Source organism: Apaloderma vittatum, unplaced genomic scaffold (genome assembly GCF_000703405.1).
Source record: "Apaloderma vittatum isolate BGI_N311 unplaced genomic scaffold, ASM70340v1 scaffold5782, whole genome shotgun sequence".
NCBI lineage: Eukaryota > Metazoa > Chordata > Aves > Trogoniformes > Trogonidae > Apaloderma > Apaloderma vittatum.
The window spans coordinates 21,070-33,789 of NW_009701767.1; the positions used below are offsets into that span (position 1 = coordinate 21,070).

At 43.7% G+C, this 12,720-nt stretch overlaps 1 protein-coding gene across 1 annotated transcript in view; it reads left to right on the forward strand.

The window, feature by feature from the left end:
• The window catches only part of MAML2 (mastermind-like 2 (Drosophila)), a gene marked incomplete at its 5' end in the record, with an annotated part of 64,994 nt that overhangs the window by 18,018 nt on the left and 34,256 nt on the right, over positions 1 to 12,720 (forward strand). The gene's annotated exons all lie outside the window — the stretch shown is intronic.

Consider the following 12,720-nt stretch of genomic DNA (forward strand, 5'->3'; position numbering starts at 1 on the left):
TAACTTAAATCCATTTCCACTTGTCCTATCAGTGGACACTTCTGTAAAAAGTCCCTCCCCAGCCTTCCTGTACGTTCCCTTCAGGTATTGGAAGGCAGCTATTAGGACTCCCAGAGTCTTCTCTTTTCAAGGCTGAACAATCCCAGCTTCGGCAGCCTGTCCTCATAGCAGAGGTGCTCCAAGCCCTGGATCATTGTTGTGGCCTCCTCTGAGCACGCTCCAATAGATCCACGTCCCTCTTATGGTGGGGGCACCAGAACTGGACACAGTATTCGAGGTGGGGTCTCACAAGAGCAGAGTAAAGGAGGAGAATCACCTCTCTTGACCTGCTGACCACGCTCCTCTTGATACATCCTAGGACACAGTTGGCCTTCTGGGCTGCATGAGCGCACTGCCAACTCATCTTGAGCTTCTCATCTATCAACACGCCCAAATCTTTCTCTTCAGGACTACTCTCAACCCACTCTGTGCCCAGTTTGTACTTCCTCTCTAGACAAGCCAGTTGATGTTGTCTAGTGTGTACTGCAGAAGGGTACAAAGTCTGCAAGGACTCTAAACAATGAGGACAAAAGTATGTTCTAGTATTTTTTAACACATTGTCTCAGAGGAGAAGGCAAGCTTGAGAAACTGCATTGCTTTCCAGAAGCTTGCTTTACGGCAGTATTTATTTCTCAAGTCATGGCAGCGAGGAAATGAGTCTAATGCATGAGAATGTTGCCGTGTTATTAAACAGTGGTGTAAAAACTGTACTTACTTTCATGGGAATGGGGTTCTTTGCCAAAAAACGAGATGCCTCAGCTTCCCCATGAGACTGCATCCTTGTTTGGAAGGAATGGAGGAAGCCGCTGTGAGCAGCCAGAGCAGATAGCAGGGATGGCTGTGCATTTGTGACAGCCCCTCTGGAAGGATGGAGAAGCAGCTCAGTGCTTGCAGGCTGATGCAGCCAGCGTGATGCCAGCAGACATGCCTGGGGTCCCTGCCCTTGCACCCCTGCAAATATGCCCTGATCCTTCCAGTGCTTGGCCATTGCTCTCCTTTACACCTGGGTGCAAATCCAGAATAATTGCACCAAAATCCACCAAATGCTTTGCAAGGTGCTGTGACAGGGCAGAGCTCGACTTGCACACCCAAGACATCAGGGCACGGCAAAGCTGTCGGTTCCTGCGGGGGAACATCGGGAAGGCTTCACTGATGGCAGCCCCGGGCTTCATTCCCACAAGCTGCACAGTAAAAATAAATGTAAAAATTGGACTAGCTTTGTCTCACTTGTTAAACACAAATCATTTCAACCCCCCGTCAGCAAAAGTAATTTTTTTCCTAGCTATTTTTATTTTATCGGAAACAGGGAGAACTCATTAACACTGGTGTTTTGAACTGTAGTTTAATAGAAGGAGGACTAATACAGTTCATTAAAATATGCATGTTTGATGTTTGAGGTAATGTTTGCACAAATCCTTCGGGAGAGGATACTGTAGAGCTAAAATGATGTTTTTCACAGCCAAATGGCATAATCTCATTACCAAAGTTTTGTGATCAAGATGAAAGGTACACTTAGTAATTGCAAGGGATAAACATTTTTTTTTTTTTGCTGTAACTGCCCTTATTACTCACGGATAACAGATTCAGTACAGACTGTTACATTTCCTTCTCTTCTCTCTCTGTCATTTTTCCTTTACTACCCACTTTGTTTTATGATTCACCAGCAGTTTCTCTGAACTGGATGTAAGGAATGAGGGAAATTTCTGTTTGCCTGTTTTTTAGCAAAAGAACATCCCGAAGAGATGCATTTACTAAAGTTTGGCCTGGAGATGCAGATATTGCTGGGGCGGGGGGGGAGGGGCAGGGGATGGGCGGGCAAAATTTTAAAATCTGAAATTCTTTTTCATGACTTTCCTCCAGCTTCTAGCTTTCTGACAGGCTACTCAGCATGCTGCTCTTCAACTGCTTCCAGCTGGTGAACCCACATTATTTCAAGGAAATCCACAGACCCATTACAGCAAATAGAAACCTTGTTTTTCCTTAGTTACCTTTTGACCCTCAGAAGTAATCTGTGGACTCCCAGGCATCTGATCTTACGCTGAAAATTGCGGATTTAAGAGATTTGAATGAGAAAGGGTACATCTGCCAGAAAAGTATAGCTCTTCTAAACATTCCTCTGACCACATTGTCTTTGGAGAGGTAAAAAAAATCCTCACCTCGCTTGCAGAGTATGGGAAAAATATTTTTTTGCCCTTTGTTCAGTGCTGCTATGGCTTTTGGGCTATATTGTTACAAATAACTGAAATGAAACCACAGTACAGACAAAGCACTGGACCCTTGTAGGATCTGGTGAACATTCATTTTACGTGTTCTGGTGGACATTTCCTTGTGGTTCAGAAAGCTAGACAGACTGCTGCTTTATGGCTAGCATGTCATATCTGTAACTGAGACCTTTAAATCAGGAACTGACAGCCTTCCCATGTACTAAATGATTATATGACCCTTTAGCATTGAGTGATGTGTTAATCTGCTCTAATTATACTATACTAAACATGGTCACAAACAGGGCTGTTTCTGCTCCCATAGATGTTGATGGCAGAAGGCCAGCTGGAGCTCTACCTGGTCCCATTTGTAGCCCAGTGAGCATGTGTTTGAGGGAAAACTTAAGAGCTTAGGTTCATGGAAGACAGAAGAAATAAAGACGCCGGAACAGGATGAGATCTAAAATTATGTTTTGAAAGGTTCTCTCTCCTTTGCAATATGATTGTTCATTCACCATGCGAATTTATAATTTTCATGCAATTAAAAATAATTTTCGTAATGAAGGTGAGTTTGATTAGCTTGTACAGTTGGCAGTTAGTAAAGCTGTGGGAAATTCCACTTTTTACTGGAAAAGAGGCGTATTTCCCTTATCATAAGTAGAAAGGGAGGATGAAAATTTTTCCTTGTTCATCCTGTTACTGGATGTAAGCCAAGGACTTTACATAGGTGATCCAAACTCGTTAGTGTCATGACATCAAACCATGAGTCAGGACTGTGCCTGTCTGGATCCTCATCAATGCTGCCACAGTGGCCCTGTACAAAGACATTAAATTAGTTGTAGAAATCACAGTCACTCATCTTACAACTCTTGATGTTCCCAGAGTGATATAAATGTGCTACAGGGTAGATAAAGACCAGCCCCACAAAACTCAGATACATGGTGTCCTGACTCCCAGTTCCACAGGGACCAGTTAGGCAACACCAGCTCAGGAGTGGGTGCTTACCACCCACCCTTCTCATTCGTACTGGTCACAGTGCTGGCTGAAGCACTAGGCTGGATACATCTGTGCTGACAGACAAACATTATTATCAGGTTATTTTGTTTTATTTCAGCAGCAATAAAGCTGCCAGCAGAAGGACCCCTGTCAGCATGTGCTGCATCTCCACTGGGGGCTATGCCAGAGCGTCTGCCGTGATGGAAATGTCCTGGTGAGGACAAGTCAGGGTCTCCTGAAGGAGCTTTGGAGAGTGATCTGGTTGTATCACCCTCTGTGTAAAGTCTCTTTTACACAATAAAGAGATTTGAAGGTATCTTAGTTTCTGTCCCAAGTCAGCCAAAGTGTGGCTAGTCTTCTGAAACCCTCAGTGTGCATAGCTGGAGCCAGATCGCCAGACATGCTTAGCAGCTTCTGGGGCACCACAAATGTGCCAAAATTCAGCCCTCATGAGTTTTACAAGCTTCTGTGTCATGACTTCTTGAAGGTGAGCCTCTACTTCAGGAAGTCTGGTAGCCTCTGCCGCATCTCAGGATAGCCCATACCTGGCAAAGCTTCTTGGATCAATCTGTGATCCCTCAAGAGCTACATGCACTGTGGGCCAGAGGGTCTGGGATAGAAACCAAGCCATGGGGAAGCTCTGCTGCTGGTGATGCAACACACTGTGTGCTTGCTATGTCCTTACCTGCTCCAGCAGCCTAGTCAGAGGCCTCACCGTGGCCTAGGCTGGTGCTACGGTGAGGCCATCTTCATGGGCAAGGTGGGTGCTGTCAGCCATCTCTGTGGCCTGGGTGGCTGCTATGAGCCCCCCCCCTCCGAGTCACATCAAGCACGTGACCAATACACCAGATGAGTCCTGTGTGAGTCAACTCTATAAAGATGTCTAATGATGGAAGGAGCAAGACATGAGAGTTATTGGATGTTGAAAGGTTGCATAAATGAGAACTCAGACAGTACACTTCTTCTTTTATAAAAATGCTTGGGGAAGCTGGAGGTCAAGTTTTCTAGAGCTCTTCACTTGACAGCTGTCTCTCAGATGCGTGTAACTTGATTTTAGCAGTCAGCATGCACCTGCCATATCCACTTCTTCCAAAGACGTTGGTGCCAAAAGTAAAAAATGGGGGATTTTGAAAAGCTGATCCAGAGCTGCTGGTGACTGTCATGCCAGGTTTGATGCTGAGTAGCTACAGTTGGAAAGGGTGGATGAATGATTGGTTCATGTAACCGAGAACTGCTACAGAGGCGTTAGCTACAGACTACTTGCTGCTGCCTAAACACTCAGTTTAGACCTCACTGAAGCCCCTTCAGAGAGGGGTTTGGATTATTGGCTGATTCCTTCAGCTAGAAAAGTTCAATGATCCCAGCTGATGGGAATCTTGAAGTTGAAGCATAATTTGATTCCAGTCCTTGGCAGCAGGTCTCTATCAAAATCCAACAGAGTCACCCCTGGAAGGAGAAGTGACTGTGTCATTTCTAGTTAGACTCAAATCTGTTGGAAGCATAGGAAGAAGAAAGTAGGTAAAATAAAGAGGCAGGAGAATAAAACTATTATCTATCTTCTCTAAATTTGCATTTACCTTCCAATTTCCAAGGATTTTGGAGAAAAACATCTGAAATATGGTTTTGACTATATGCAGCACTATTGTGATACTCATTTTGAGGCCAAAGTGTCACAGAAAAGAAGGGAAGGAAAAAAATACCTTCTTACTCAACCAGTTGGTCCCTGGTGTGCATTATGAGTCACATCTCCTTATTTCACCAACAGAAACAAGATTTTACTCTTTTTTTTCCCCTTACTATTAGCAACACATAGCCCTGACAGCTAGGGGAGGACTGAATGGATCATGCTCTAGCTCTCAGATCACCAGCAGAAGAGTTAACTAAGTTTTTATTGCTGTGATGATGCACAGTCTAGAAGAATACAGCCTGACTTTCAGGCCTCAGGTAGCATTCACAGTCCTGGCTGCTAGAAGACTTGAAGGAGGGATTTTGCAGTGGAAAGAAAATGTGAGCCCAGCCCTCTGAGCATCCATGTTCACTGCAGGTACTATGGAGAAGCACGGCTGTGTAAAATCCCACAGACAGATCAACAGACTGCTTGAAAAAAGACAGCTGTGGGACAAGTCCTGCCCTCAGTGAACCCTAAGCCCATCCATACTCTTTCTGAGGATAGAGATGTGGTCTGGGGTGGGCAGAAACAAAGCTGAAAGGGAAGGCAGTGGAGCACAGCAGGAGGCCATATGGAAAGCAGAGGGTTTAACTGCCCCAACACCAGGTGTCCATTCCTCGCACCAGGCATCACTACCTGGGACATGATGTGGGAGGAGGCTTTCTTCTCCCTCCCCAAGAAAATCTTCGTAGCTGGACTTGGACCATGCAAATGATTTTGTGAAAAATAATGAAACTGGTTGGTTGATTTGTCAGCTGAGGAGGTTCATGCCAAGAAAGTCCTGTTCAGTCTCCTACGTGTGCCATGACTCTGCCTTAGCAGCCTAAGGGCCAAATACTCCAGTCTGCTTCCAGTGCTGGAAAACAAGACTTAACCAAATAGGCTGGCTAAACTGGGATTATAGCAATGTATTTCACACTGTTGAATCTGTCCCTTATGTGTGTTGCTAACCAAACAGATTCCATTTGATTAGGGAAGTAAGCTGTACTGATGGGTACCAATTTTGCACAGACTTTACACTTATACTCATTTTACCACCTCTATCAATTCAGCTTTCTGTAATTTTGTTCCATGTGAATGGGTATTGGTGCCAGCAGCCTTTTTTCCCCCCAGCTGCTACAGAGCTGTTCACATGCATGCTCTGTACACTTATTTACACTCCCTGGGAAGCGCTCCCAGTGGAGATTGCTCTCAAGAACACTGCCAGCACATAGTAGAGGCGAAACCACCAGGCTGCAATAAAAAGTTTTGCCCTTGAGGCAAAAAGAGGGTAGGGACAAAAAACATTTATCATTTCCTGTCACTATTATTGTCTCATGGTTCCTCCTCAGCTAAAGCCAGACCTCTGGCAGCTGAGCGAGGAGGGATGGGAGGACTCATGCTGTGCGTCCATTGAATTAACAGTTTGAGGGAAGAGGCTTCCGGTAGCTCCTTGAAAAATCGGCTACAAATGAACCTGGGGCAAATCTCCTACTCTTTACATTGATCCCTTTGAAGGATAGCATTTGCCTTGTGATTTATTTAATTTAGTTTAACAGAAAGGTTTTAATTCCTTCAATTAAATGCACTGAAAACTGCAGCGTTATCCTGCAGACCCATTGGAGTCAGTGGGAACCCTGCCAGTGACTTTGATTCTATAAAATATTTTTTTTAATTGTATTTTTTTAATTCACTGAGTTGTATAAAAAAACTTCTGGTATAGGAAAAAACAACTTTTGCTTTCTGAATTTAAATCTCATACTAACTATACCTTTTGAGAGCCATGTTTCAATAAAGGACTTCATTCTATCATCAAACTGAATGAAATATCCATGAAATCTGAGCTCTCCTACATTTATCATGTGGAGACAACTTCAATATGTAGCAGAAATATAAGAAAAAATAATTTCTATCAGAGTTAGAATTTAAAACTTCTTTCTGTACTTCTTCTGCATTCCAATGTTAAATATTTAATTTAGACTAAAAATCTGCCACCAAAACTACTAAAACTAAAACCTCAACATAAAAACATTTTGAAACATCAGTGTCTCCACAAAACACTGATGATTTGAAAACAATATGCTTGACCCTTTCATAATGTGCATCCTCACTCCTACGCCAGTAGCAATTTTATTTTTGTAGCAGCCCAAAATCTGGCAAGGCACACAGCTCTCCCATTGACTTCACTGAATCATGGATCAGTGCACATAGGCTGGAAGCTTGTGGTATAATACATTCATGCTAATATTTATACACTTGCCTAATTTTATTCCTAAGAATAATCCAACTACCATCAGAATTTTTTGGTTCGCAATGTTTTTTCACACTTCTGTTGTAAAAGCAGGTAAAAGTGAGCCAGATCACAGATGCGTTTTCCTCAGTAAATGGCAGTCTGTACAGGAAAACTGTACATGTTCTTTCATTCATTTATGAACTCTGATATTTCATATGCATATAATAACCAGAACTGCCCGTGTGTATATTGCTTTAGTGGAAAGCGCTGCAAAAGCACTTTTGTTACCTATCCCAAAAGAACTGCTATTACTTTTTGGTTATACAAAGCTACAAGATGAGTCAGAATAGTTTGGAAGATTGCTCTTCACCAGCATTAAATTATTCGTTCTTCAGACAGATTTCAAGGCTGATCTTTTCAGTTTTGAATTTTTACATCTTCAGCCTGATCTCTCAGCTGGCATTTAGTAATTGCACGAGCCCAGGATCTCCTGAGGGAGTCTGCAGTGCAAAATAAAATCATTTTATTAAAACCAACATTGAGATGGCACCAAGTTGAGGGGACAATTTCTTAAATAGCACCAAGGTGATCCCTTGCTATTGCCTGCCTGTGGCCCAACCAGACGCTCTTGTAGGGCACTTCCCTGCTACTGCCGTGTCCTCTCTGGCATCTGCCTGCATCCCAAGCTACAGGAAAAAGCTTGAACGACTTGGTTTTGCTTACCCTCATTTTGCACTCCTGCTTTTAGTACCAGAAGTGGTCCCAGGCACTCTGCAGCTCTCAGTGTTCTGCATTTTTTTGGTATAAACTTTGTTCTTTCATAGTTTTTCTGTGATGAGAGAGCAGGGTGTTCCTGCCAGCCGTGTGTGCATAAGCAAAACTATGTCGGGCTTTGAAGGCTCAGTCCGAGACAAAGCATTCCCAGCAAGATTTGTTTCATATATATCATCTCTTAAGTGTCATTTAAATGCTACATTAATTGTGAGGCGTTAGTAGAGGGAGGAATATCTTTTCACTTAATCACTCATGACCAAGAGGTTTCTTGTAAACTTGATTCACTCTCTCATCTCCAGACTTTTTATTCTTCTATCCAGCTCCTCATTTGAAGTAGCAATCTGCTACTTATCCTGAAAACAGCTCTTTCCAGGCCAAAGGAAATGGTATGAAGCAGCTTTTTCCTTCTCCCAGGCCTTTGGCCAGGACAACTGAGTCCAGAAACTCACAACTGAGTGATGGACACAGAATCTCAAGAGTGACAGATGTTGTTCAAGCCCACTACCTGGTCCCTAACTGGGGAGATGAGGTCTTTCCCTGGTCGCAAATGTCTTGTCACTTGAGAAAATGAGCTGCTCTCCTCGTTTACTGTCAAAACAGAAGAGAAATCTGGTGAATTATTTTCCATAAAATTATTATGGTTTATTACTTGTCTTGCTGGCTGGGAGAAGATTCCTATGAAGCTCACAACTATTATACTTTTCAGTTGCTTTTTTGGGGTGATGGGACCCCTTTGAGTGAGTAGGTCTCCTTCATCACCCTCGAGCTAGAAATGCAAGGAAGAAAAGAAAGAATTAAAATTCTGTACAAAGGTCAGAGAAAGCTTAAAGCCTGCAACTTGAAACCACTGGCACGGAGCTGCAGCACTTCATATTTCTGCTGGGAAGGGATCCCGCTTGTGGAGTCAGAATAAAAGAAGTTCTTGTGAATCTTACAAGTGAATGCAGTGAGATATATATAGATACAGAGATATATATATATGCAAAATTATATGTAAGAGTGTGTATACATGCATGCGTATTTGTAATATATATGTACATATATATATATAAAGATGGAAATCTTTAGGGGCAGTTTTAATTTGAAATCCTTGCTTACTCCTGGGTGATTAAAAAGGATAATAATAACAATAAAAAAACCTCAAATGGGGTTTAAATCCTCAAGAGAAGTGCTCCATTTATTGGAGCCTTACTTATCTCGCACAGAGTAAGGGGATTATGTGATTGCTTTTGTGTTCTGAACGATTGTGGCTAGACAGTTTCTGACATAATAGACTTGCCTACTGAAATAGAAACATTACTGTTAGATGGATTTGCAGCTGGCTGCAGAAATGCGGTTGAACAGAAATGTCCCTTGTAACTTACTGAAACGCTTGCTCCGAGTGTGGAAGTCAGGCCTTTTGGGGAAGACATACACTGCCTTTTGTAAGGCTCACGAGAGGCTGTAGCCTCTGGAGACGCTGGGGCTGGCGCGGGACAGAGAAGGGACCTGAGTTGGTAAACCCTTTCAAATTGAAAATGCAACCCAACACTTGTGGACTGGAGGCTGGGTATATAAGAAAAGCTGGCTTTTGGGACACATTGCTAATTGATGTAATGACACCAGGCAAGGAGCTTGATTTGCACAACTGGAGTTACATGGTCAGTTGGCACGGGCTGTCCCTGAGAATACAATTTGGAAATATTTCTTTGCCAGAGCTTTCCTCTCTCTGGACACACAGAGTACAGGCTTCTTTGTGATAATCATCATTAGCTTCAAATACTACTTGGGAGACCTTGGAGTGCAGGATTCCCTGCAGACCTGCCAGCCCTGCTCTGCTAATTCAGGCTGATCCGCGTGCCCATCTGCATTTTCTGGTCACTCCTTGGAAGTGTTCAGTCCTGCTTTGCTCTGATGTTGGGATCACAAAGGGGCTTTGGGTGTTAGACACAACTGTTATGCATCCTTTTCGAGCCAAGGACGGAAGTTCCCCACTGAAGGTGACACTGGGGCATGCAGAGCAGGGCTCAGTTCCTCTCCCTCTGTGCCCCATGCCTTCCCTTGAGGCACTTCTTTCCCCACTTTGATAGCTCAGCAAACCCCGGGTGACAGCACAGTTGCTCCCATCCAGCATGGCTGGGTGACAACACAACTGAAAACCCCAGGCTGGGGCTTTTGAAGTTCTCAGGGCGGGTGGGCGCTCTTGGCTTTGGACGAGCAGTGCGAGGCCAGCGCGGAGCAGGCGGGAGAAGGTCCTTCCCCTGTACACCTGAAAGGCTGCACCGGCACAATGCCAGGGCACGTCTTCGGGCTGCTCTTTGCTATCCCTCCCTCCAAATCTCACTCTGTCCTTTCCAAACATTTCCTCCAAATGAAGTGTGATTCCAGGGTCTCTCAACTCTCTCGTGTGCCCATGGCTGACTGTCCTCAGGCCCAGGAAGGACTGGATGCAGCTCTTTGAAGGGTGATTGAGTCCATCAACGCCTTCCATAGCTGGACCACACTCATGAGCCAGAAGATATTCTGAGGCAAGGCAGCCCAAAAGCACATGGACAGCAATGGGTTAAGGTGTCGGGGCCATAACAGGCACACCAGAGCTACTCTCCTTTCCTGTTTTCATCCATCTCTGGCCACTTCCACCAACACACCCACTCCCACCCCTTCCCATAACCTGGTCACTTTGTTGGGGAAGACATTAACTTTCTGCAGTGTTGCTTTTAGTGTGGTTTTCTTTTTTTTTCTTTTATTTTTCTTTTCTTTTCTTCGAGATTATGTCATTTTAAAATCATTTCACTTCTAAAAATGACAGTAAACTTTACACTTCCCTGCTGTAAAACAGGCCAGTGCTGTCACTAGGCTGCTCATTCTGGGGGATTTATGGCCCTGTGTCTGATGTGATGCAATCCTCTCAAATGAAGAATCATCACGACTGAGACCGTAGCACAAAGAGACGATTTAAGAGGAACAGGAATAATTAAGGCTGCCCCTTACAAGCCCGGCACAAAGGCATTTCTCAGAGCAGTCTGTACTCCTAGTGAATAGGCAGAAGGGGATCTTAGTTGTCCAAGACTGAAATCCCCCATGGTCTCCACTGCATCTGTGAGTGAAGGCAAACCTGTGTCTTTGGATTTTAGTTGGTGCTTGGGGGAAAAAGAGACTGTGTTTCTAGGGGGATCCTTTCTCCCTGAGCCCTCCAGACGTTGCCAAGTCTGTTTTGGGGAGGGGAAGATGCTGAGCGAGTGCCGGTTGCAGCACACACGCGTGCATGGCTCTGCATCACCCTGCTTTCAGTTGTTCCCCCAGTAAGGAACCCAGAGCATCCTGTGGCCCCACATATTTGCATAAATAGCAGATAGGGCTTCAGTCTGGCCATGTCTGTCATCCCTTGCTTAGCAGCTGCTGTCTCACTTCAGCCCCTGGCTTCAGTTTGGCATCCCTTGGATTTGGAGACTCCTGCTACCACATCTCCTGCATGGCCTGTTGACCCTGGTGCCAGTCCAGGGGAGGAGTCTTCTTGGTGTCCCATAAAAGCCCAAACCAAGGGCTGTTTAAAATCAGTGATTGTTTCCCAGGGTCTTGGGCACTGCAGCTCACTGTGTTTAAACCTGCCCGATATGTCTTTTCCCGGGTCACCGCCTCCCGCTGTGCTGCTGGGGGATCAAAAAGGGTCCTGGGGTGCACTAATCTTCCCCTCTGATTTTTTTCCTAAGGCACCAAACTGCCTTTGAGAGGAAAAAATCTGCCCAGCAAATGCCTACCCTTCTGACTATTTACTATGTGCTTGAAATCAGAAATTTGAGAGCAATTAAAATTCAGACAAGGCATTCAAGGAAGAGAAAACTCATGTTATAACTGAAATAATAATTTAGGTTATGTTTTAAAAGTCCCCACCAAGAAAGTTTCCTCAGAAATTCAGGGGATTTTAGATGGACACTTTAAATGAACTACTGTAGATGCTCTGAAACTGGCACGTGTTGCATTAGCAGCTCTTGCTGTTGAGCTGCTCTCTCTTTCAGAACGGAATTCATGTACAAAATGTCAAAGGAAATGACCACTCCAGTTAAATGACAGGGTGGTAATTTCAAAAACATACAACTTTAGTTTATCAACCCCTCTTCAACTAAAAAATGACCAGTGATTGCAACAGGAACAGACTCCAGTTGAAAGCTTTTATTAAATCTAGAAATGTGACTTAACTGAGTACCATCAAGCATGTCATAGAGATCCAGTTTTTATTTACATGAGATTTTGTACTAAATTATATACACTTTTTTTTTTCATCTTCAGTTTCTAGCTTGGCTTTGTCTGCCTTTCCAAGAAGGAGGCTTCAGATTATAAAAGCCTTAGGTCAGCTTGCGGCTAAAAGCACAATGTCTTTGCAGCATTGTGCACACAAGTTGTGCAATTTAATAATAATAATAAAAGTTACAAATAAAAGAAATGTGCCAGTGATAATCAGATCTCATCTGAGCAGGCTTTTTTAGCCTTAATGCAGGAAAATAATATATCTTTGATGCAGCTCTTCTTGTTTACTATCACTTCTGTTGTTGTTTTATGTACTTCTTAAATCCAATTATGAATGTGACTCACTGGTATTCTCAGCAGAATGAATTCAGGGAGACCATCCTGTCAGAACTTAGACTCAGTAAAGTGGGTCATTTACTCTACATACTTAATCTCTTTTTCTGTTTGTAGAGCATCAATGCAAATTCCTGATATTCAGATAATTACGTTGCTTTATTTTATCTGGAGGCATGTTTTTAAATTTTGGACTGTTCATGAAGAACTCTTGGTTAGCTTTTCGTGATTGTGTTGCTGCGGCTCTGCTAGTTCTAGCTTGATCCAAATCC